The sequence below is a fragment of the Molossus molossus genome, unplaced genomic scaffold (genome assembly GCF_014108415.1).
Source record: "Molossus molossus isolate mMolMol1 unplaced genomic scaffold, mMolMol1.p scaffold_m16_p_5, whole genome shotgun sequence".
Classification (NCBI taxonomy): Eukaryota; Metazoa; Chordata; class Mammalia; order Chiroptera; family Molossidae; genus Molossus; species Molossus molossus.
The window spans coordinates 61,096,313-61,116,098 of NW_023425388.1; the positions used below are offsets into that span (position 1 = coordinate 61,096,313).

Here is a 19,786-nt window from a genome sequence, read left to right on the forward strand (position 1 = left end):
CGTTCAGATAATGCACATAGAGGACTCAGACACAGGAGATAGTCAAGAAATATGTTTTCTCTTATTTGTTTGTTTATTTGTTAATCCTTACCTGAGGACACCTTTCCATTGAGTAGAAGGTGGGGGTGGGGGAGGAGAGAGAGAGAGAGGGAGAAACATCAATGTGAGAGAGACACATCGATTGGTTGCCTTCTGCACAACCCTGAGCAGGGCCAGGGATCAAACCTGCAACCCAGGTACATGTCCTTGACCAGAAATTGAACCTGTGACCCTTTGGGCTGGCAGGTGACGCTCTAACCACTGAACAAACCCGGTTGGGGCTGGTTTCTCTTATTTTAAACTGATAAGAACACACACTACACTTGATCTTAGCCAAAAGGCCGAGAAGCGATGTTTTCTCTTATTTTAAAACTAATGCTTATGATATTTACTTTTACTTATGCTTTGCCTTTGTTTCCCTGTGAACCTTGTATGAGACGCTAGAGGGTTTGGGTTTGCTTGTGGCCCTCTCTGTAGGGCACGTGCCCTCCTGGGGGTGTGCTGGCAGTGCAATGATCAAACAGTTTACAATGAAACGACGCGTTTTTATCAGGCAGATTCCAGAAACGAGTTCAAGCGACCCTCTCAGAAAGATTCGCTTGCTTCCTTCTGCAGCTGTGCTGCGTTAAACAAGCAGGTTGTTAGTGTTTCGTCTGACTTCACACAAAGCCAGCCCAGAGGAGCTTTGCTTATTTAAAACAAACAAAAACAAAAACAAAAAACAGCAATTGTTACTGAAAGGTAGGTCACTGCCATCTACCTCTGGTCCTTTAAGCTTCTCGGGTCTCATGACTGATGCAGCTTGTGGGGGAAATACGTAGTTGTTTATACACCTTGCCTCTAAAAATAAAACAAGCATAGGGCTAAAAGAAACCAAATAGGTTCTTGTCTCTCTTCTTGAGTTAATGCTTAATAAAAATAAGCATGTCCCCCTAACACTGGCAGTGGAGGGAGGCTACCAATCGTGCATGGATATACTTAAACTAAACATTTTTTATTTTTCATCTGAAATTTAAATTTAACTGGGGATCCTGTATTTTCTCTGGTAACCATAACTAGGAGAACAAGAGAAAGTGGTTGGGTGATGGCTTCTATGTGAGAAGAAGGGGAGGAAAATATGGACCAGGTGGGCAGGCCACAGTCCACTGGTTGAAACAAACAGAATCCTTGTGGACAGATGATTCTACTGTGAGCACGCTCTTGCTGGGTTCGAGCGGAAGCCTGTGCCATCCACGGCTGGTGGGTTTTGTTTTTCCTTCCTCGTCTGCTTTAGAGAGCATGCCCGAGGCAGGTTTCCATCACCCCACTGTCCTCAGAGAGCGAAACCCTTCTCTCCAACCCAGACTTGTTTGTTCTTTTGAGCGCCTTCTGAGAAACAGAACGTTGAGGGGAAAGAGAAGAGATATGCAGTGAAACGCTTAAAGTATAACCTAAGCTGAGCCAAATGTAGCCCACAGCATCCTAAAAATGAGACACGTGGGCACCCAGCCTCTAATTACACAGCGAGGATGACGCAGATTGGCTGCAGCTCAGGCTTGCTAGAGAGTGTACCAAACCAGACGTTCTTTCCTTATGGGAAATGGGGAAGCAGTCGCTTTGGAGATGGTAGGCTGGAGAGAAGGCATGCACTTAGTTCTTGTCAGTATGAGCATGTTTATTTTAGACTACCTAATATAGTTTGCGGTGAGATGTAAAGCATCCAAAATAGCCTGTATGTTGTAAAACGGAATCAAAACAGAGAAGCTCAGCCGTTATTAGGAAAAATGCAAATTAAAAACACAACAAAAGAGCACTACCTGCCTTCTAGAATGACTAAACTTAAATTACAAAACAAAACAAAACCCGACACCACCACACGCCAGCCAGGTTGTAGATCGACAAGGCAAAATGATACAGTCACTTTGGAAAACAGTTTGGCATTTCTTACCAAGTTAAATGGACACTTACCATGATGACTCAGATATCTCGTTCCTGGTGTTACATTTGTTTATTCCAAGAGAAGTAAAAACACACATTCACACAAAGACCTGTATGCTAATATTTATAACAGCTGTTTTCATAATAGCCAAAACACTGAAAGAACCGGGAGTCTGTCCAGTGGTACATGGATAAACAAAGTGTGGTACATCCAAACAACGGAATAGCACTCAGCAATAAAAAGGAACAAGGCTGCTGATGCATGCAATAACACAAACAGATCACAAAAGCATTCTGCAAATGCAAGAAGCCCCCCTCAAAGGCTACGGTGCTCTACGATTCCATTTACATGACATTTTGGAAAAGGCCAAAAAAAAGTTACAGGAAGTAGATCAGTGGGATGGGAATTTTCTACAAAGGGATATGAAGGAATTTGGGGGTGATGAAACCGTTTGATACCCTGATTGTGGTTGTGATTACACAATTGTGTACATTTGTCAAAACTCATTGAACCGTACACTTGAAAAGGATGATTTTACTCTATAAATTAGCATAATAAACTTGACTTTAAAAAAACCCTCAGGGCCCTGGCCAGTTTGGCTCAGCGGTTAGAGCGTTGGCTCATGGACTAAAGAGTCAAGGGTTCGATTCCCAGTCAAGGGCATGTACCTGGGTAGCAGGTTTGATCGCCGGCCTGGTAGGGGTCATGCAGGAGGCAACCAATGGATGTGTCTTTCTCACATCAATGTTTCTCTCTCTCTTTCATTTCCTCCCTCCCACTTTCTCTAAAAATCAATGGAAAAATATCCTTGAGTGAGGCTTAATAACAACAAAACAAAGCACTCTCAGGTATTCTTTTTATGAAGATACTGTTATCACTATGTTTATGTGAGCTAATATTTGAGTAGTATGTGCCAGGCACTGTGCCACACATTATATGTATATTAGATCATTTTATTTATTTATTTATAATTATTTTTTAATCCTCACCTGAGGATATTTTCTATTTATCTTCAGATAGAGTAGGAGGCAGAGAGAGAGAGAGAAACACGGATGTGAGAGAGACACACTGATTGGTTGCCTCCTTCACAACCCTGGCCAGGGCTGGAGACCGAACCACAACCGAGGTACATACCCTTAACCAGAATCAAACCTGCGACGCTTTGGTCCATGGGCTGGTGCTCTAACCACTGAACAAAACAGCCAGGGCTATTAGAGCATTTAAAATACATATTAGGTGACTGTTATAGATAAATTTTTATTTGGGGGGACTGTCTTGTGCATTGTAGAGTATTTAGAAGTATTTCTGGCCTCTACTCGGAAATGACACTAGTGCCCCTTCAGTGGTGACAACCAAAAATATCTCCAGACATTGCTAAATGTACCCGGGGGGAGCAAAGTCCTCCTCTTTCTCCATTACAAGCCCTGAGATTTCAGTGAGGCTGTCCCAAAGAAGGACCCATGTGGACCCATTGAAAATACTAAAGATCCAGAGAGGGCCTGGCCTGTGTGGCTCAGTGGTTGAGCACTGACCCATGCACCAAGAGGTCACCAGTTTGATTCCCGGTCAGGGCACATGCCCAGGTTGTAGGCCTGATCCCCAGTGGGGGGCATGCAGAAGGCTGCCAATTGATGTTCTCTCTCATCGATGTTTCTCTCTCTCTCTCCCTCTCCCTTCCTCTCTCTCTAAAATAAATAAATAAATAAATAAATAAACCAACCCTAAAGATAAAGATTCAGAGAGGCTAGTTGGTGTATTTGGGTAGCTGGAGTGCTGACCTGATCAGAGCATTTGGGTGATGGGTGAATCCTCAGAAGTTAATTCTACATAAAACTCATGCGAAGAAATATATGTGCACATGGACATTGAACATAAGAATAAAACTATAAAGTTTCATGACAATTACTGATGCCAAATGTGTGTTTTCCCTCCATGCAGTGACCCTGGGAAGCTCTCTGCTGGTGCAGAGGTGCCTCCTCGTCCAGCCAGTGCTGGGGCTGCCCCGGGCACCGCCTCCACTTCGAAATCTTCACCTGGGGCAGGTCTTCCCTTTCGGAGATAGCTAGCAGCGACCAAAGATGGTAAACAGGTTTTTTGTTTGTTTGTTTGTTTTCCTCAAAAAGAAGCTGTAACTGGGAAATAATGAGACTGATCTTTCTCTGCAGTTTGTTCAATGACTGCTGTGTGTTTGGTGGTTTCTTCAAACAAATCATACAATAATAATACTAGTTACAGTCAGTCACTGAGAGTTTACCATGTGCCTTGTGGAATGAGGTATTCATCTTGTTGACTCAAAAGAACCCTGAGACCTATCCCATATATAAAAATTAACTCAAACTAGATCAATGATCTCAATATAAGAGCTAAAACTGTCAGTTTTATAGCTAAAACTCTTAGAAAACATAGGTATAAATTCTTGTGACCTTGGATTAGGCAATTAAAAAAATAACACCAAAAGCACAAGCAATAATAATGAAAAAAAAAAAAGATAAATTGGCCCAGCCGGTGTGTCTCAGTGGATTGGGTGTCAGCCCATGGTCTGAGAGGTCCCAGTTCAATTCTTGATTGGACCACATGCCCGGGTTTTGGGCTCGATCCCCAGTGGGGGACATGCAGGAGGCAATTGATTGATGTTTCTTTCCAATCAAAACCACAGTGAGATACTACTTCACACCCACTAGGATGGCTGATAAAAATGATAATACCGAATGTTGGTGAGGATGTGGAGAAATTGGAACTCTCATACATTGCTTATGGGAATGTTAAAATGGGGCGGCTGCTGTAGAAAGGCAGCTCCTCAAAAAGTTTAACATAGCCCTGGCCAGTTTTGCTCAGTGGTTAGAGCATTGGCCCGCGGACCAGAGAGTCCCGGGTTCGGTTCCTGTAAGGGCACACGCCTCGGTTGCAGTTTGTCCCTGGCCCTGGTTGGGGTCATGTGGGCGCAACCAGTCGATGTGTCTCTCTCACATTGATGTCCCCCCACCCCCGCACTCTATCTGAAGATAAATGCAAAGAAAAAAAAAAAAGTTCCACATAGAGCCCAGCCAGCGTGACTCGGTGGTTGAGTGTAGACCCATGCACCAAGAGGTCGCCGGTTTGGTTCCAGGGCACATGCCCAGGTTGTGGGCCCAGTCCCCAGTGGGGGGCATGCAGGAGGCGGCCAATTGATGTTCTCTCTCACTGATGTTTCTACTCTCTCTCTCCCTCTCCCTTTCTTTCTCTCTAAAATCAATAAAGAAAAACAATTTTTTAAAAAAGTCAAACATAGAGTCACCATATGACTCAGCAATTCCATTTCTAGATATGTACCCAAGAGAAATAAAAGTATCCCCACAATAAAATCTTGTACAGAAATGTTAATAGCAATAATATTCATAATAGCATAAAAACAGAAATAACCCAAATGTCTGTCAACTGATGAATGGATAAATTGTGATACAGTCATCCAGTGGACTATTATTCAGCCATAAAAAGGAATAAAATACTGTTACACAGTATAACATGGATGAACCTTAAAAATATTGTCTGATTTCATTGACATAAAATGTTAATAGCCAAATCCATCCAGGCAGAACGTAGATGAGTGGTCACCAGGGTCTGGGGGAAGGGGGAATGAGGAGTGACTGTTATGGGTAAGGGGCTTCTTTACGGGATGATGAAATGTTCTGCATTAAATAGTGGTGATGGTTGTGCAACTTTGTGAATATACTGAAAAATACTGAGCTGTACACTTTTTTTTTTTTTTTTTAGTATGTGCCCCTAGCGGGAACCGAACCTGGGACTCTCTGGTCCTCAGGCCGACGCTCCAACCGCTGAGCCAAATTGGCCAGGGCTGAACTGTATACTTTAAAAGGGTGAATTTTGTGGTAAGTGAATTATATATCAAATTTTTAAAAAGAACTTGTGAGGTGATTACTATTATTATCTCTGTTTTACATAAAAAAATCTTATGTTCAGAGACAAAAGTTATTCTATGTGGCTGAGTAATATGTGAAAATTCCCCTTTGTATCTCCTTACTCTTAGCAGTTATGTGTATTTGCTTCTTGTCCTTGTTTAATGCAATCACGAGTGTGTGTAAGAAAGATATAATGTAAATCATGTTATGACTTCTGTGACACCTTGCTGGCTATTTTTACTTTATATATATATATATTTTTTTTCTTTTTTTATTGATTTTAGAGAGAGAGAAAGGGAGAGGGAGAGAGAGATAGAAACACTGATGAGAGAGAACATCGATTGGCTGCCTCCTGCATGCCCCTACTGAGAATTTGGCCCACAACCTGGGCATGTGCCCTGACCAGGAATCGAACCAGTGACCTTTTGGTGCATGGGTTGATGCTCAACCACTGAGCCACACTGGCCAGGCTTACTTTATATTTTATACATATATATGGGGGTGGAGGAGAGAGAGAGAGAGAGAGGAGTTCCTTAGTATTTCATAGAATAAATTAATTATAATTTATTTAATCATTTTCTCTAATGATAGATATTTTAGCCTCTTCATTCTGTAAACAATGTGTTTATTCCCCAGAGTTCCATCCTTGTTTGTCCACTACGCTTCTCATTCTACCCACTCTCGTTGGATTACCTCTCCTCCACTCTCATGTTACCCCCTTTCCAATGGTACCTGCCCAGTACTTTTGTTAGACTTAGCAGGAGGGTCCTTCCCTAGACTATGTACGTTAGAGGTCCCTACACATGCAAACATACAATGTAAATGAATTGAGGACTACATGAGCACCTTTGTCATTCAGGTTCCACACAGTACAGTGTGACCCATATCTTTAAACATCCACAATACAAACACAGCTCAGTTTCTAGGGAAACATTTCTCCACATCTCTTGCCCTACGTCCCCAAAACAAAAGGCAACTGCCTCCAAATTTGTGCTGCTGACATGGACGCTGCTTCTGCGTTTGGAGAGGATTGGAGCAGGGTAAGTATTTAGACAATTAACTTGTCAAATCCTTCCTCTCAGACTGCATGCATGTAATAGATTATTGCTTAACAAAGTATTTCCCAGTAGTGCTGGACATTCATCTCTTGCTTCTCTTCATGTTCTAAATCATGATTCTCCTGGTAGTGACACTAGTTGCACAGAATGTTGGAGAAACATTTTACAATAGTAAACAATGTTATTGTTATATAGTCTGTTAAATAACATATATATCATATTTGTGTGTACGTAGGTCTAGGTATAACATATGCGAAGCTATGTAAATAACCAGTCCTTTACATTGGCAACCTGATGAGCTGTGGTAAATTGTTTGCAAAGATAGCTGCCAATAATTCTTCCCTTAGCTGCCGTTTCTCCCATCCAGAAGTGGAGTCTGCCTCAACTAAATGTGACCCCTGCTTTCCTTTGATCCCCACCACAGTGGGCCTCTTCTATGACACCCAATTAACACTGTCATATACTATCTCCCTACTCAATCGGAAATCTTCTTAAGGACAGGTATGCCATATTTATTGATTTTCCTTCGGAGTCAGGCACAGAGAAAGGCTCATTAAATACATTTCTTTAATGGAAATAGGAGCTTGACATCAGTCTCAAGGGCTTTGGGTGTTTATAAGCTGAATTTGGAAGATTCAGACCCCAGCTTCTTCAAGTCTGTGTTTCATTAAACAACTAAATGAGAGCAGCAGCATAGTTTAACAGGGAGGAGCATGGATTCTGCAGCCAGACTGCCTGGGGTTGAGTCCTGGCTCTGCCACATGCTGGCTAAGATGTGACTTTGAGCACGTTATTTTTCTCTGCCTCGTTCTCCTCATCTGTAAAATAAAGATAATTACATTGCCTACCTTAGAGGGTTCTTAAGAAAAATAAATGAGTTGATATTTGTATAGCACTTAGCTCAGTGCCTGATACATAACAAATTAACATAATATTTTTAAAAAAGAAGTGGAACCCAACTGGTGGGGCTCAGTGGTTGAGCGTCGACCCATGTAGCAAGAGGTCGCCGGTTCAATGCCTGGTCAGGGCACACACCCAGGTTGTGGGCCTGATCCCCAGTGGGGGACATGCAGGAGGTGGCCAATCCATGTTCTCTCTCATCAGTGTTTCTCTCTCTCCCTCTCCCTTCCTCTCTATGTAAAGAATCGATAGAAACGTACTTAGAAGAGGGGAGAGGGGCAGAGCTGACTGCCGGATCAGGGCCTGCGCATCAGGCCTGGCGCTTCTGCTTTCCTGCTGGTGTCACTGAGTGACGAGACATCACACGGAGAGAGAGGGCGCAGCCTCCTAGCCATCCCCTCGAAGGCCCCAGACAGGTGGATGAAGTCACCTAGACCCTCCATCGCAAGTGGGGCCACCATGTGACTGCAGTGGGCCCAGGACTGACCAGCAGAAGAACTAGCCTTTCAATCCACAGAACGGTGAGAACTAAGAGATCATATGTCAAGCCACTAAGTATTGAGGTGATTTATTATGTGACAAAAGATAACTAAAACATAGATGTTGCTGGAGTTGCTAATAGTTCTATCAGTGTAAAAGTAGTTAATAAGATTTAAATTGTCAAAAAATTAAAGCGCTCATCTTTAAGTAATTTTGATCTAAATTGTTTTTTGGGTTTTTTTGGTACGTGCCCCTAGCGGGAACTGAACCTGGGACTCTCTGATCCACAGGCCGACGCTCCAACCACTGAGCCAAACCAGCCAGGGTTAAATTGTTGATATTGATGAATTATGACTTGTATTTTGCTTTTAAATTTTAATAACTTTGAATAGTTTAGAAGAAAAGACTAAAAGTTTAACATTTCTTTGGTTTTCATTTTTATAAACATGTGTTTTAAATTATGTATACTTTGAATAGTTACATTTATTTTTAAAAATTTTTTTTACATTCTCACCCGAGGATATTTTTTTTCATTGACTTTTAGAGAGAGTAGAAGGGAAGGAGGGGGAGAGAGACAGAGAGAGGGAGAGAGTGAAAGAAAAACATCAATGTGAGAAAGACACATTAATTGGTGGGATCAAACCTGGCCAATGCTCCAACCACTGAGCACACTAGCCAGGGCTAAATTGTTACATCTATTTATTTATTTTTAAAGCTGTTTGCTTTAGCAGAGTGGCACAGTGGAAGCATGCTGGGCCCATAAAAGGTGTCTGCCTTTATTTTCCTTTAAAAAATATGTTTTGTTTTGTTTTATATTGATATTAGAGAGGGAGAGGAAGGGAGAGGGAGAAAGAGATAGAAATGTCAATGAGAGAAAACATGGACTAGCATGCCCCACACTGGGGATCTGGCCCACAACCTGGGCATGTGCCCTGACCGGAAATCGAACCTGCAACCTCCCAGTGTATGGGTGGATGCTCAACCACTGAGCCACACGGCCAGGTTAGTTATATTTATTTTTAACTCTTTGAATAATCACTACTGTCAATTGAATACAAATTATGTGAAAATCTTTATTATAACAACATTATTAAAAATTTTGCTGAAATGAAAGCATGAATAATAAATTTCATGGAAGAAATAAATAATTCATGAATTAAGTATATATTTTATGACCCATCTCAATCAGCAACACTTCAGCAGAACTCCCAAGTTATCTTTGCCATTTTGCCAACTTTCTGCCATATGAAAACCATTGCTTTACATGTATTTAAAAAATTTTGTCATTATAAACATATATTTGTCAAAGTAAAAGAAGGAAGTGTATCTTTTTTTTTTATCCTCACCTGAGAACATTTTTTTCCATTTTTTGTTCAGATAGAGTGGGAGAGAGAGAGAGAGAGAAACATTGATGTGAAAGGGACACATTGAGTGGCTGCCACCCGCATGACCAACCAGGGCCGGGGACAAACTGCAACCGAGGTACGCGCCCTTAGCGGGAACCAAACCCGGGTCTCTCTGGACCGCAGGCCGACGCTCTAACCGCTGAGCCAAACTGGCCAGGGCAGAGGAGGTAGTGTATCTTAACAATAAAATAGTTTGACCTATAACTTTTTTTTTTTTTTTTTTTATCCTCACCCGAGGACATTTTTTGTTCAGGTAGAGTGGGAGGGAGAGAGAGAGAGAGAAACATCGATGTGAAAGGAACACATCGAGTGGCTGCCACCTGCATGACTGACCAGAGCCGGGGACAAACTGCAACCAAGGTACATGCCCTTAGCGGGAACTGAACCCGGGTCTCTCAGGACCGCAGGCTGACGCTTTAACCGCTGAGCCAAACCGGCCAGGGCTGACCTATAACTTTTTAATTTAGGTCCTTGTTATGTGGTTATTTGTACCCTTGCCCCAGGCCCTGCCAATGTTAGGGGCAGGCTTGTCTCAGTCATGAACTTTCCTTCAACCATGGGACACATATATTTATTTACCTACTAGATAGCTCTGCCTATTTGCCTACAAGTATTTCAGAATCAGCTTACCCAAAACTAAATTCATCATCTTTCTCTACCAAACCTCCTTCCTCTTCTGGTGATTTCTCTGGAAATTATCCTGTTTCATCAGCCCAGCCAGTATGGCTCAGTTAGTTGAGCAAAGTCTAATGCATCAAGAGGTCTCCAGGTTCGATTCCCAGTCAGGGCACATGCCTGGGGTTGTGGGCTCAATCCCCAGTAGGGGGTGTGCAGGAGGCAGCCAAGCAATGATTCCATCTCTCACACCCTCTCCCTTTATCTCTGTCTAAAAAGTCAATAAAAACAGATACAAATAATTCTCCAATCTGTCCTCTCTCACTTTTGCCGCACCTGCCCGTGTCTGGGCCTTGCGAGGCAGCATCACCGAAGCAGTGCTTCTCAAACTTGAGTGAGCTTCAGAGTTATCTGGATGGCAGGCATGTTAAAACACAAATTACTTTGTTCCTCCCCCGGAGATTCTGATTCAGTGGGTCTGGTGTTGGACCTGATAATCTGCATTTCTAACAAGTTCCTAGGTGATGCTGATGCTATTAGCCCAGGACTGCACTTTGGGACCTATGGGCATAGAGGTTGAATTCAAATTTAACTTCTCTTATTTACTATGTGACCTTAGTTCAGCAAGGTTCTTAGTTTCTCAGCCTATTTCCTGATCTATATAATGGTGATAAACCTCTGACAGTTGAATTCAGTGAGCCAACACAGATAAAGCACTTAATACAATATGCATGGATAAGGAAGAGTTTAATAAATGGTAACAACTTAGTCCTTCATTATCTTTTTCTTGGATTTACAAAACCATTTGAGTTATTCGTCTCTATCTCTGATCACAGCCTCTATCTATTCATGGGTGCTCAGTAACAAACTGAACACATTCAAATCTTTATTTTTTATCCTCAACAATTTTTATTTTGTTTTTTATCCTCACCTGAGGACATTTTTTTTTTTGCACTTATCTTCAGATAGAGCAGAAGGAAGAGAGAGAGAGAAACATCGATGTGAGAGAGACACATCGACTGGTTCCCACCCACACAACCCCAACCAGGGCCGGGGACAAACTGCAACCAAGGTACATGCCCTTAGCGGGAACCAAACCTAGGATTCTCCTGTCTGCGGGCCGATGCTCTAACCGCTGAGCCAAACCGGCCAGGGCTCTTCCAATTTTTAAAGAACCCAGTTTGTCTTTGACTCCACTTCTTCCTCTAGTCCACTCTATCTCAATCCTTCCCTTCATATCTAAACATCTTGAAAGAACTGGCTAAGATTGCTGTCTCTACTTCTTCCCTATAATTCACTCTTCAGTCCTTCATAGTCTGGCCTTTGCTTCCTCCGTCTCCTAAGCGAGCGCTCTAAAATAACAAATGGCTTGCCCGGCCGGTGTGGCTCAGTGGTTGAGTGTTGACCCATGCACCAAGAGGTTCCCTGTTCGGCTCCAGGTCAAGGCACATGCCCAGGTTGTGGGCCAAATCTCCAGTGGGGGGCATGCAGGAGGCAGCCAATTGATGTTCTCTCTCCTTGATTTTTCTATCTCTCTCTCCATCTCCCTTCCTCTCTCTCTCTCTAAAATCAATCAAGAAAAATAAAATAACAAATGGCTTTCCCTCATAGCCAAATCTCATGGGTATTTGATTGCAATGTCACATTTAACATTGCTGACACATCTGTAGGAGCAGTTTCAAAAATGGATCCCAGTGATTTCCACCTGCCGGCATTTACTCCTTTTCTGTGTGGGCTGAGCCTTGTAACTTTCATCTAATGAATAGAATAAGGCAAACGTGAGATGAGATGATATGGTACTTCCAAGATTAAGTTATAATAAACTTGTTTGCACTCTTTCTCTTTTTTAATGTCTTTTTTTTAAGAGAAAAAGAAAGAAATATCCATGTGAGAAAGAAACATCCATGAGCTGCCCACTGGGGATCGTGCCCACAACCTGAACATGTGCCCTGAGGGTCTAGAACAACAACTTTCATGTAATATGTGCTCAACAAATAATACTTGAACGAGTGAACAAAGTACTGCAATAGCCTCCTAACTGGTGTACGTTATTTCCAGAGACTTTTTTTATCCTCCCCCCCCCCCCCGCCCTCCCGGGACATTTTTGCATTTATCTTGAGATAGAGCAGGAGGGAGGAAGGGAGGGAGAGGGAGAGAGAGAGAGAGAGAGAGACACTAATGTGAGAGAGACACATTGAGTGGTTGCTACCCACACAACTGCAACCAGGGCCGGGGACAAACTGCAACCAAGGTACATGCCCTTATCGGGAACCAAACTGGGGCTTCTCTTGTCTGCTGGCCGATGCTCCAACTGCTGAGCCAAACTGGCCAGGACATTTAAACTTTTTTTGACCTTGACCTACAGGAAGAAAAACATTTTACATTGTGATCCAGTAAAAAGACTCACACACATGAATACATAAATGTATACATATATAATTAAAAATATTATTGCCCTTGGCTCAGTGGTTAGAGTGTTGGCCTGCGGACCAATGAGTCTCGGGTTCAATTCTGGTCAAGGGCACGTACCTCGGTTTTGGTTCATCCCCGGCCCTGGTCGGGTTGTGTGGGAGACAACCAGTCGATGTGTTTCTCTTGCATTGATGTTTCTCTCTCTCCCTTCCTCTCCCTCCTTCCCACTATATCTGATAATAAACAGAAAAATATCCTTGGGTGAGGGTTAAAAAAAAAGTATTGTTATGTGTGGTACTGTCTGATTATGTGTGAAGTTGCCTAATGTTCTTTATTTTATCCTATTATGTTTCATTTAAAAAACTCTGCCAAGAGCTCTGGCTAGTTTGGCTCAGCGGTTGGAGTGTCGGCCTGCGGACCAGAGAGTCCCGGGTTCGGTTCCCACTAGGGGCACGTACAAAAAACAAGCACACAAACAAAAACCCTGCCAAGTTACAACTTTAAATTTGATTTGAGCATCCACTAATGAGACTTAATCAGATGTTGGACAAACACTGTCCTAATGCATTCTCCACAACCAGAGTGTTCTTTCTAACTCAGAGGTCTTGTCCTATTGCTTCCCTGCATAAAATCTTTCAGGACAGGCTGTTAGTCTCAGGCAGTTTTCCCCAAACATCAGTCATTTATAGCTGTTTATGTACCAACTATAATATATTCAATTTTAGTCTGTAAATTGAATCACTTTTGTCACTCAGCCTCATCTTTTTTTTTTTTTTTTTTTTTTATCCTCACCCGAGGACATTTTTCCATTTTTTGCACAGATAGAGTGGGAGGGAGAGAGAGGAAGAGAGAGAGAGAGAAACATCGACGTGAAAGAGGCACATCGAGTGGCTGCCACCCGCACGACCAACCAGGGCTGGGGACAAACTGCAACCGAGGTACATGCCCTTAGCGGGAAATGAACCCGGGTCTCTCCGGACCGCAGGCCAATGCTCTAACCGCTGAGCCAAACCGGCCAGGACACTCAGCCTCATCTTAAGCAATCATTTAAGAGAAATAATATGTTAGATGCATGAATTATATATTTTTCTAGTGCATATTAAATCCATTCACTACCTCAGCAAAAAACATTGAACTGCATACCATCTAAAGTCCTGTTGTTTATCACCCAGCCACACTTTGGGAAAACATGCTCTCAGGATAAAGTTCAGATGCCTCAACTTGGCCCATGAGGCACTCTGAAGCTTGCTGGTGCTGTCCACTGCAGTCTCTCCTCTCTTTCTCTCCCCCTCTCTCTCCCACTTCCTGCATTCATTCATTCTGAACAACTGGCAGGTCCCTGAACGCACTAAGCTCTCTTTGGCTCTAGGACTCTGTACTGCCATCTCCTTCCTCTGTCCAGAGCTCCACCAGAACGTCCATTCTACCCCTTTCAGGGCTCAGGTTAAATGTCACCTTGGGAAAGTTGTCCTGGCCATGGCGCTGGTCTGGGTGCTTCCCCAGGATCCCATGCTTAGCTCTGTCTTGGAGTGTATCCCCCTGAAGTGAAGTAGCTTCTTCACCAGGTTTTACTTCAACTGAGGACCACAAGCTCCTTTACCATAGTACGTCTATTGTTTGGTATAGTAGCAGGGATTTAATAATGATATGGTTGATGAACAAAAGAACAAATATATTGATTTCTCAAGGAAATGAATATTGCTAACACTCAGTATGTTGCCTGAAACATACTGGGCATTCAAAAATACTGTTGAGTGATTGAAAGAAGTGAGAACTGATCCTCACCTTAGTGACATTACTTAAAAAAAAAATTATTTGAGACTTCCGGTCAAGATGGCGGCGTAGGTAAACACGGTATCCGTCCTCCCACAACCACATCAAAGTTACAACTAAACTACAGAACAACCATCATTCAAAACCGCCTGAAATTGAGCTGAATGGAAGTCCTACAACTACGGAATTAAAGCAGCAGCCACATCCAGACTGGTAGGAGGGGCGGAGGCGCGTCTGGCTGGTCCCACACCCACGTGTGGCGGATAAAAATCAGGAGGACACCTCGGCTGGGAAGGTCCTCTCTGAGGACTGAGGGGCCCCTGTTCCACACCAGACGCCCCGCTCAGGGTTCCAGTGCCAGGAAGAGAAGTCCCCATAACTTCTGGCTGGAAAAACCAGCGGGAACTGAGGCTCAGGGAAGCTGACGCGGATGGAGCCCCAGGCAGCTCCTTAAAGGGCCTGCGCACGGACTTATCGGACTCTCTCCCTCTAAGCTTGGAGGGGAGGCAGCTCGAGGGGTGCCAGAGACTTACAGGGAAGAACTGAGCTGTTTGGCACTGGAGCGAGGGTGGAGAGGGGGCTTTCTCTGGGACAAACGTGCTGTCAGAGACCTTTGTTCCTTTGGTGAGCCCTGCCCTGGGGCGGCAGACAGTCGCCTTATCTGGGACTCCAGCAACCTGGCTCACATTGGTAGCTCCGCCCTGGTGATTCCCTGAGGCCCCGCCCCACCCAAGTTTCAGGCCCACCCAAGCTGTTGCCAGTTGCTTCACCATAGGATTGGCCTGTCTTGGATCCTGCTTCAGGTTTTCCTAAATTATTTCAAACAAGCAGCATCTGGTCTCAGATAGCCCCATACCTCTCATTAAGTAAGACACAGAAACAAACACAGGGAGGCAGCCAAAATGAGGAGACAAGGAAACAGGTCCCAAATGAAAGAACAGAACAAAAGCCTATCTAAGCGAAATGGAGATAAGCAACCTAACAGATGCTGAGTTCAAAATACTGCTTACAAGGATGCTCAGTGAACTTAGTGAGGGCCTCAAGAGCATAAAAAAGGACCAGTCAGAAATGATGGATGCACAGTCAGAAACAAAGGAGGCTTTAACTGAAATAAAGAATAATTTACAAAGATTCAATAGTAGAGTAGGTAAAGCCAAGAAGCAAACCATCGATTTGGAATATAAGGAAGCAAAAAGTGCCCAATCAGAACAGCAAAAAGAAAAAGGAATCCAAAAAATGAGGATAGTGTAAGGAGCCTCTGGGACAACTTCAAGCGTGCCAACATTCGCATCTTGGGGGTGCCAGAAGGAGAAGAGTGAGAACAAGAAATTGAAACCTGTTTGAAACAATAATGGCAGAAAAGTTTCCTAACTTGGTGAAGGAAACATACATACAAGTCCAGGAAACACAGAGAGTCCCAAATAAGATGAACCCCAAGAGGCCCACACAGAGACACATCATCATCAAAATGCAAAAGGTTCAAGACAGAGAGAATCTTAAAAGCAGCAAGAGAAAGGCAGCTAGTTACTTGTCTACAAGGGAGTTCCCATAAGACTGTCAGCTGATTTCTTAAAAGAAACATTGAAGGCCAGAAGGGAGTGGCAAGAAATACTCAGAGTGATGAAAAGCAAGAACCTACAACCAAGATTACTCTATCCTGCAAAGCTGTCATTGAGAATCGATGGCCATATAGAGTTTCCCAGAAAAGAAAAAGTTAAAGGAGTTCATCACCACCAAACTGTTATTATATGAAATGATGAAGGGTCTTTTTTAAGAAAAAGATAAAATATATGAACAAACAAAATGGCAATGAATACATATCTATCAACAATGGAATCTACAAACAAAATGAACAGGTAGAACAGAAACATTCTCATAGATACAGAGAACATTTTGTTGGTTGCCAGATGGGAGGGGGTTGGGGGAATGGGTGAAAAACGTGAAGGTACTAAGAAGTACAAATTCATTGCTAGACAGACAAACCTCAAAGGGAAAGGGTTTGGGGGGTGGGAAGAAATAAACCAAAGAACTTATATGCATAACCAATGGACACAGACAATAGTGTGCGAAAAGGTGGGAGGGGGGCGTGACAGGGAAGGAGGAGGTCAATGGGGGAAAAATGAGGAACATCTGTAATACACACAACAATAAAGATTTAAAAAAAATATTTGAGAGATGATCTCAAATTCTAAAGTCTTTGCTCAGTGTGACATTATTCTCTTCTCCCTGCCCAGGAAGAGATCAGAAATGAGGTCAAAATGTCTATCTGCGGCCTGAGAGATTTTTGGCCCCTTAATAAACGAACTTGCCACAACAGGACAGGGTCAGTCAGAAAAGCCACAGCACAGAAGGGATGTGTCTGTATCCTTTTGTCTTGCTCAGTGTAAAGTAGCTATAAAGTAAATATTAAATGTTGGAATTAATATATTAAATTTTTTTTTCTTTATTGAGTTTTAGAAAGAGAGGAAGGGAAAGAGAGAGCGATAGAAACATTGATGAGAGAGAACATCGACTGGCTGCCTCCTACCTGCACCCACTGGGGATAGGGCCTAGAACCTGGGCATGTGCCCTGACCAGGAATTGAACCGGTGACCTCTCTCTCTTTTTTGTTTATCCTCACCCAAGGACTTAGATTTTTGTTCAGATAGAGTGGGAGGGAGAGAGAGAAAGAGAAACATCGAAGTAAAAGGGACACATAGAGTGGTTGCCACCCACACGACTCAACCAGGGCTAGGGACAAATTGCAACTGAGGTACATGCCCTTAGCGGGAACTGAACCCGGGTCTCACTGGACCACAGGCTGACGCTCTAACTGCTGAGCCAAACCAGCCAGGGCGAACCGGTGATCTCTTGATGCATGGGTTGACGTTCAACTGCTGGGCTTGAATTAATATTAAAATCCATACTTCATGCATGTGTTCAGTACATTTAATGTTATTTTATTATATATACAGATTTTGATGCCATTATTCCCCCTTTCTGTGATTCTATAGTATAACCTATGTGAATTTTAAGACTGATGGTAATAATGTTTCTCATAATGTGTACCATAGGGATATATGATAAAGGTTTTCCAGTAACTAAATTGCACTCAAAGATTTTTCTTTTTCTTTTCTCTATTAGCTCTCCTATCTGGCATCTTGGGGAATGGGGTATTTTGTATAAATGGAATCTCCAAATAACTGATGTTTAATATTGTGAGCACCAAAACATTAAGAAACAAAAAATAAAATATGGAAACTTTCCCAATATAATGTACACTTCCCTGGCTTTTAAAACAAAATGCCTCAAATATTAACTGTTCCATGCTGACTCAGGGCTCTCCCTATGGAATCAGTTACTTGGATGTCAAATCTGTTCCTGCCAGAGGCCTGAAGACTGAGATGATATGGGGCCTGAGGCTAAGTGGGTGATGACTTTAGCTGTGACATTGAAATTCATTTTCTTGCAAATAAAACCAACCCCCAAATCAGCTAATTTTTAAGCTTTCTTCACTTTTTTTTTCAGGGGGTGGTGGTGGTAAATGATGTTTATTGTTTTTCTGTTTTCATAATCAGAGCATGGAAGACTTATTCACAATTATATAAGATCCCCCTGCCCTTTTCGTGAGGGAAACATGAAGCTTATATAGCTGTATAATTTTCCCAGAAAAGTATAAAATAACTGTCCTTTTTTTTTTTTTTATCCTCACCTGAGGACATTTTCCCATTTTTGTTCAGACAGAGTGGGAGGGAGAGTGAGGAAGAGAGAGGGAGAGAGAAAGAAACATCGATGTGAGAGAGACATATCAACTCATTGCCACCTATGCAACCCCAACCAGGGCTGGGGACAAACTGCAATCAAAGTATGTGCCCTTAGCGGGAACCGAACCCAGGTCTCTCTGGTCGGCGGGCCAATGCTCTAACCACTGAGCAAACTAGCCAGGGCAAATGATTGCATTTTTAAATCTGTCTCCTCCATTAGTCTAAGAGCTTCTCTTGAGCTTGGACCATGACCTAGCCTTCTCTGTCCCTAGCACTTGTGTTCTTATGTAGCTGCATAATCTTCAGGAAAGTGTAAAATGGTTGCCTGAATGAAAAATCAGTTAGCAAATGAAAAGGTAACACAGCCTCAAGCCCAGCACTTGGTTCTTGTGTTCTTTCACTTCTTGACCTTTCACTGCTGTTCTCCCCTGAATCCTAAGCCAGTTATCTCATAGCTGAGGAACCCAGTGCAACCCAGTACCCCTTTACCTCTTCTGCTGAGTATTGCGTGTGGGCTTCTAGAAAATGTTTACACTGCACATTGGCAGGTGGGAAAATGGTCATTTGGGGGAAACTAACTCCTTTGTGTTAATCTCCATAACTGTTTAACAACAGAGTAGTTTTAATATTCCCCGATAAGTCTAGAATTCTAACATGCTTTTAAATTAAAAATTTAAAAAGATAGTAAAACAAGAAAGAAAAAATTCAACACTATATTCTATCACACTACCTGGCAATAAGCAAATGTATAAAAATCTTTAAAAGCACTAGAATAATAAAAAATTTCCAATTGATATTCTATTTTATGGAAACCCACAGCTTTAATAAATTTGAGTAACTCGTCTTCATTCTGCTTAAACTTTGGGAAAGAAGAGGTAGAAAATTGATTCACTGTTATTTGCTGAGAAGAAACATCTTTACAATAGCTCAATTTCATCGGCTTTATAAATAAAATTATTCAGGCAAAGATTATGCTCAGAAATAAATTCTCTGAATAATGTTACATTTATTAACGCAGCTTAATTGGTTAGTTTTTTCCTAGCTCCATCTACCTATCACATGCCCTTATTATTCCCCGTGCCTAAACATCCTTTAAGATATTTTTCCACTTAAATCATTTTTTGTATGATTTAATTGTATAGTTTTTGTATAGTAATTGTATAGTTTCTGTCTTTTCCTTGCCTTAATCCACTTGCAGGAACTGACTTTTTTCCCTACTGAATTCTATTTTTAGGAAATTTGGTTCACCACCATCTTTAAGTCCTTTTTAATAATAACAATAACATCCTACTACTACTATCTACAACACATAGAACATTTAACCATGTCAGATATTGTTCTAAATATTTTACATGTATTAAGATTTAATATTTGTAACAACCCTAAGAGAAAGTTACTGTTATTTTAGCCCCATTTTCTAGATGGGACACTTGACAGAACAGAGAAATTAAGCTAGTAAATGGTAGAAGCAGGATTTAAGCCCAGGAGGGTTTAACTGCAGTCTGTAGACTTAACCACCAGGCTAACCTCTAGGTACTAATAAGAT

At 42.3% G+C, this 19,786-nt stretch overlaps 1 pseudogene; it reads right to left on the reverse strand.

Moving 5' to 3' along the window:
* Positions 1 to 280: 280 nt before the first annotated feature.
* LOC118618045 lies at positions 281 to 392 on the reverse strand (annotated as a pseudogene).
* Positions 393 to 19,786: the final 19,394 nt, after the last annotated feature.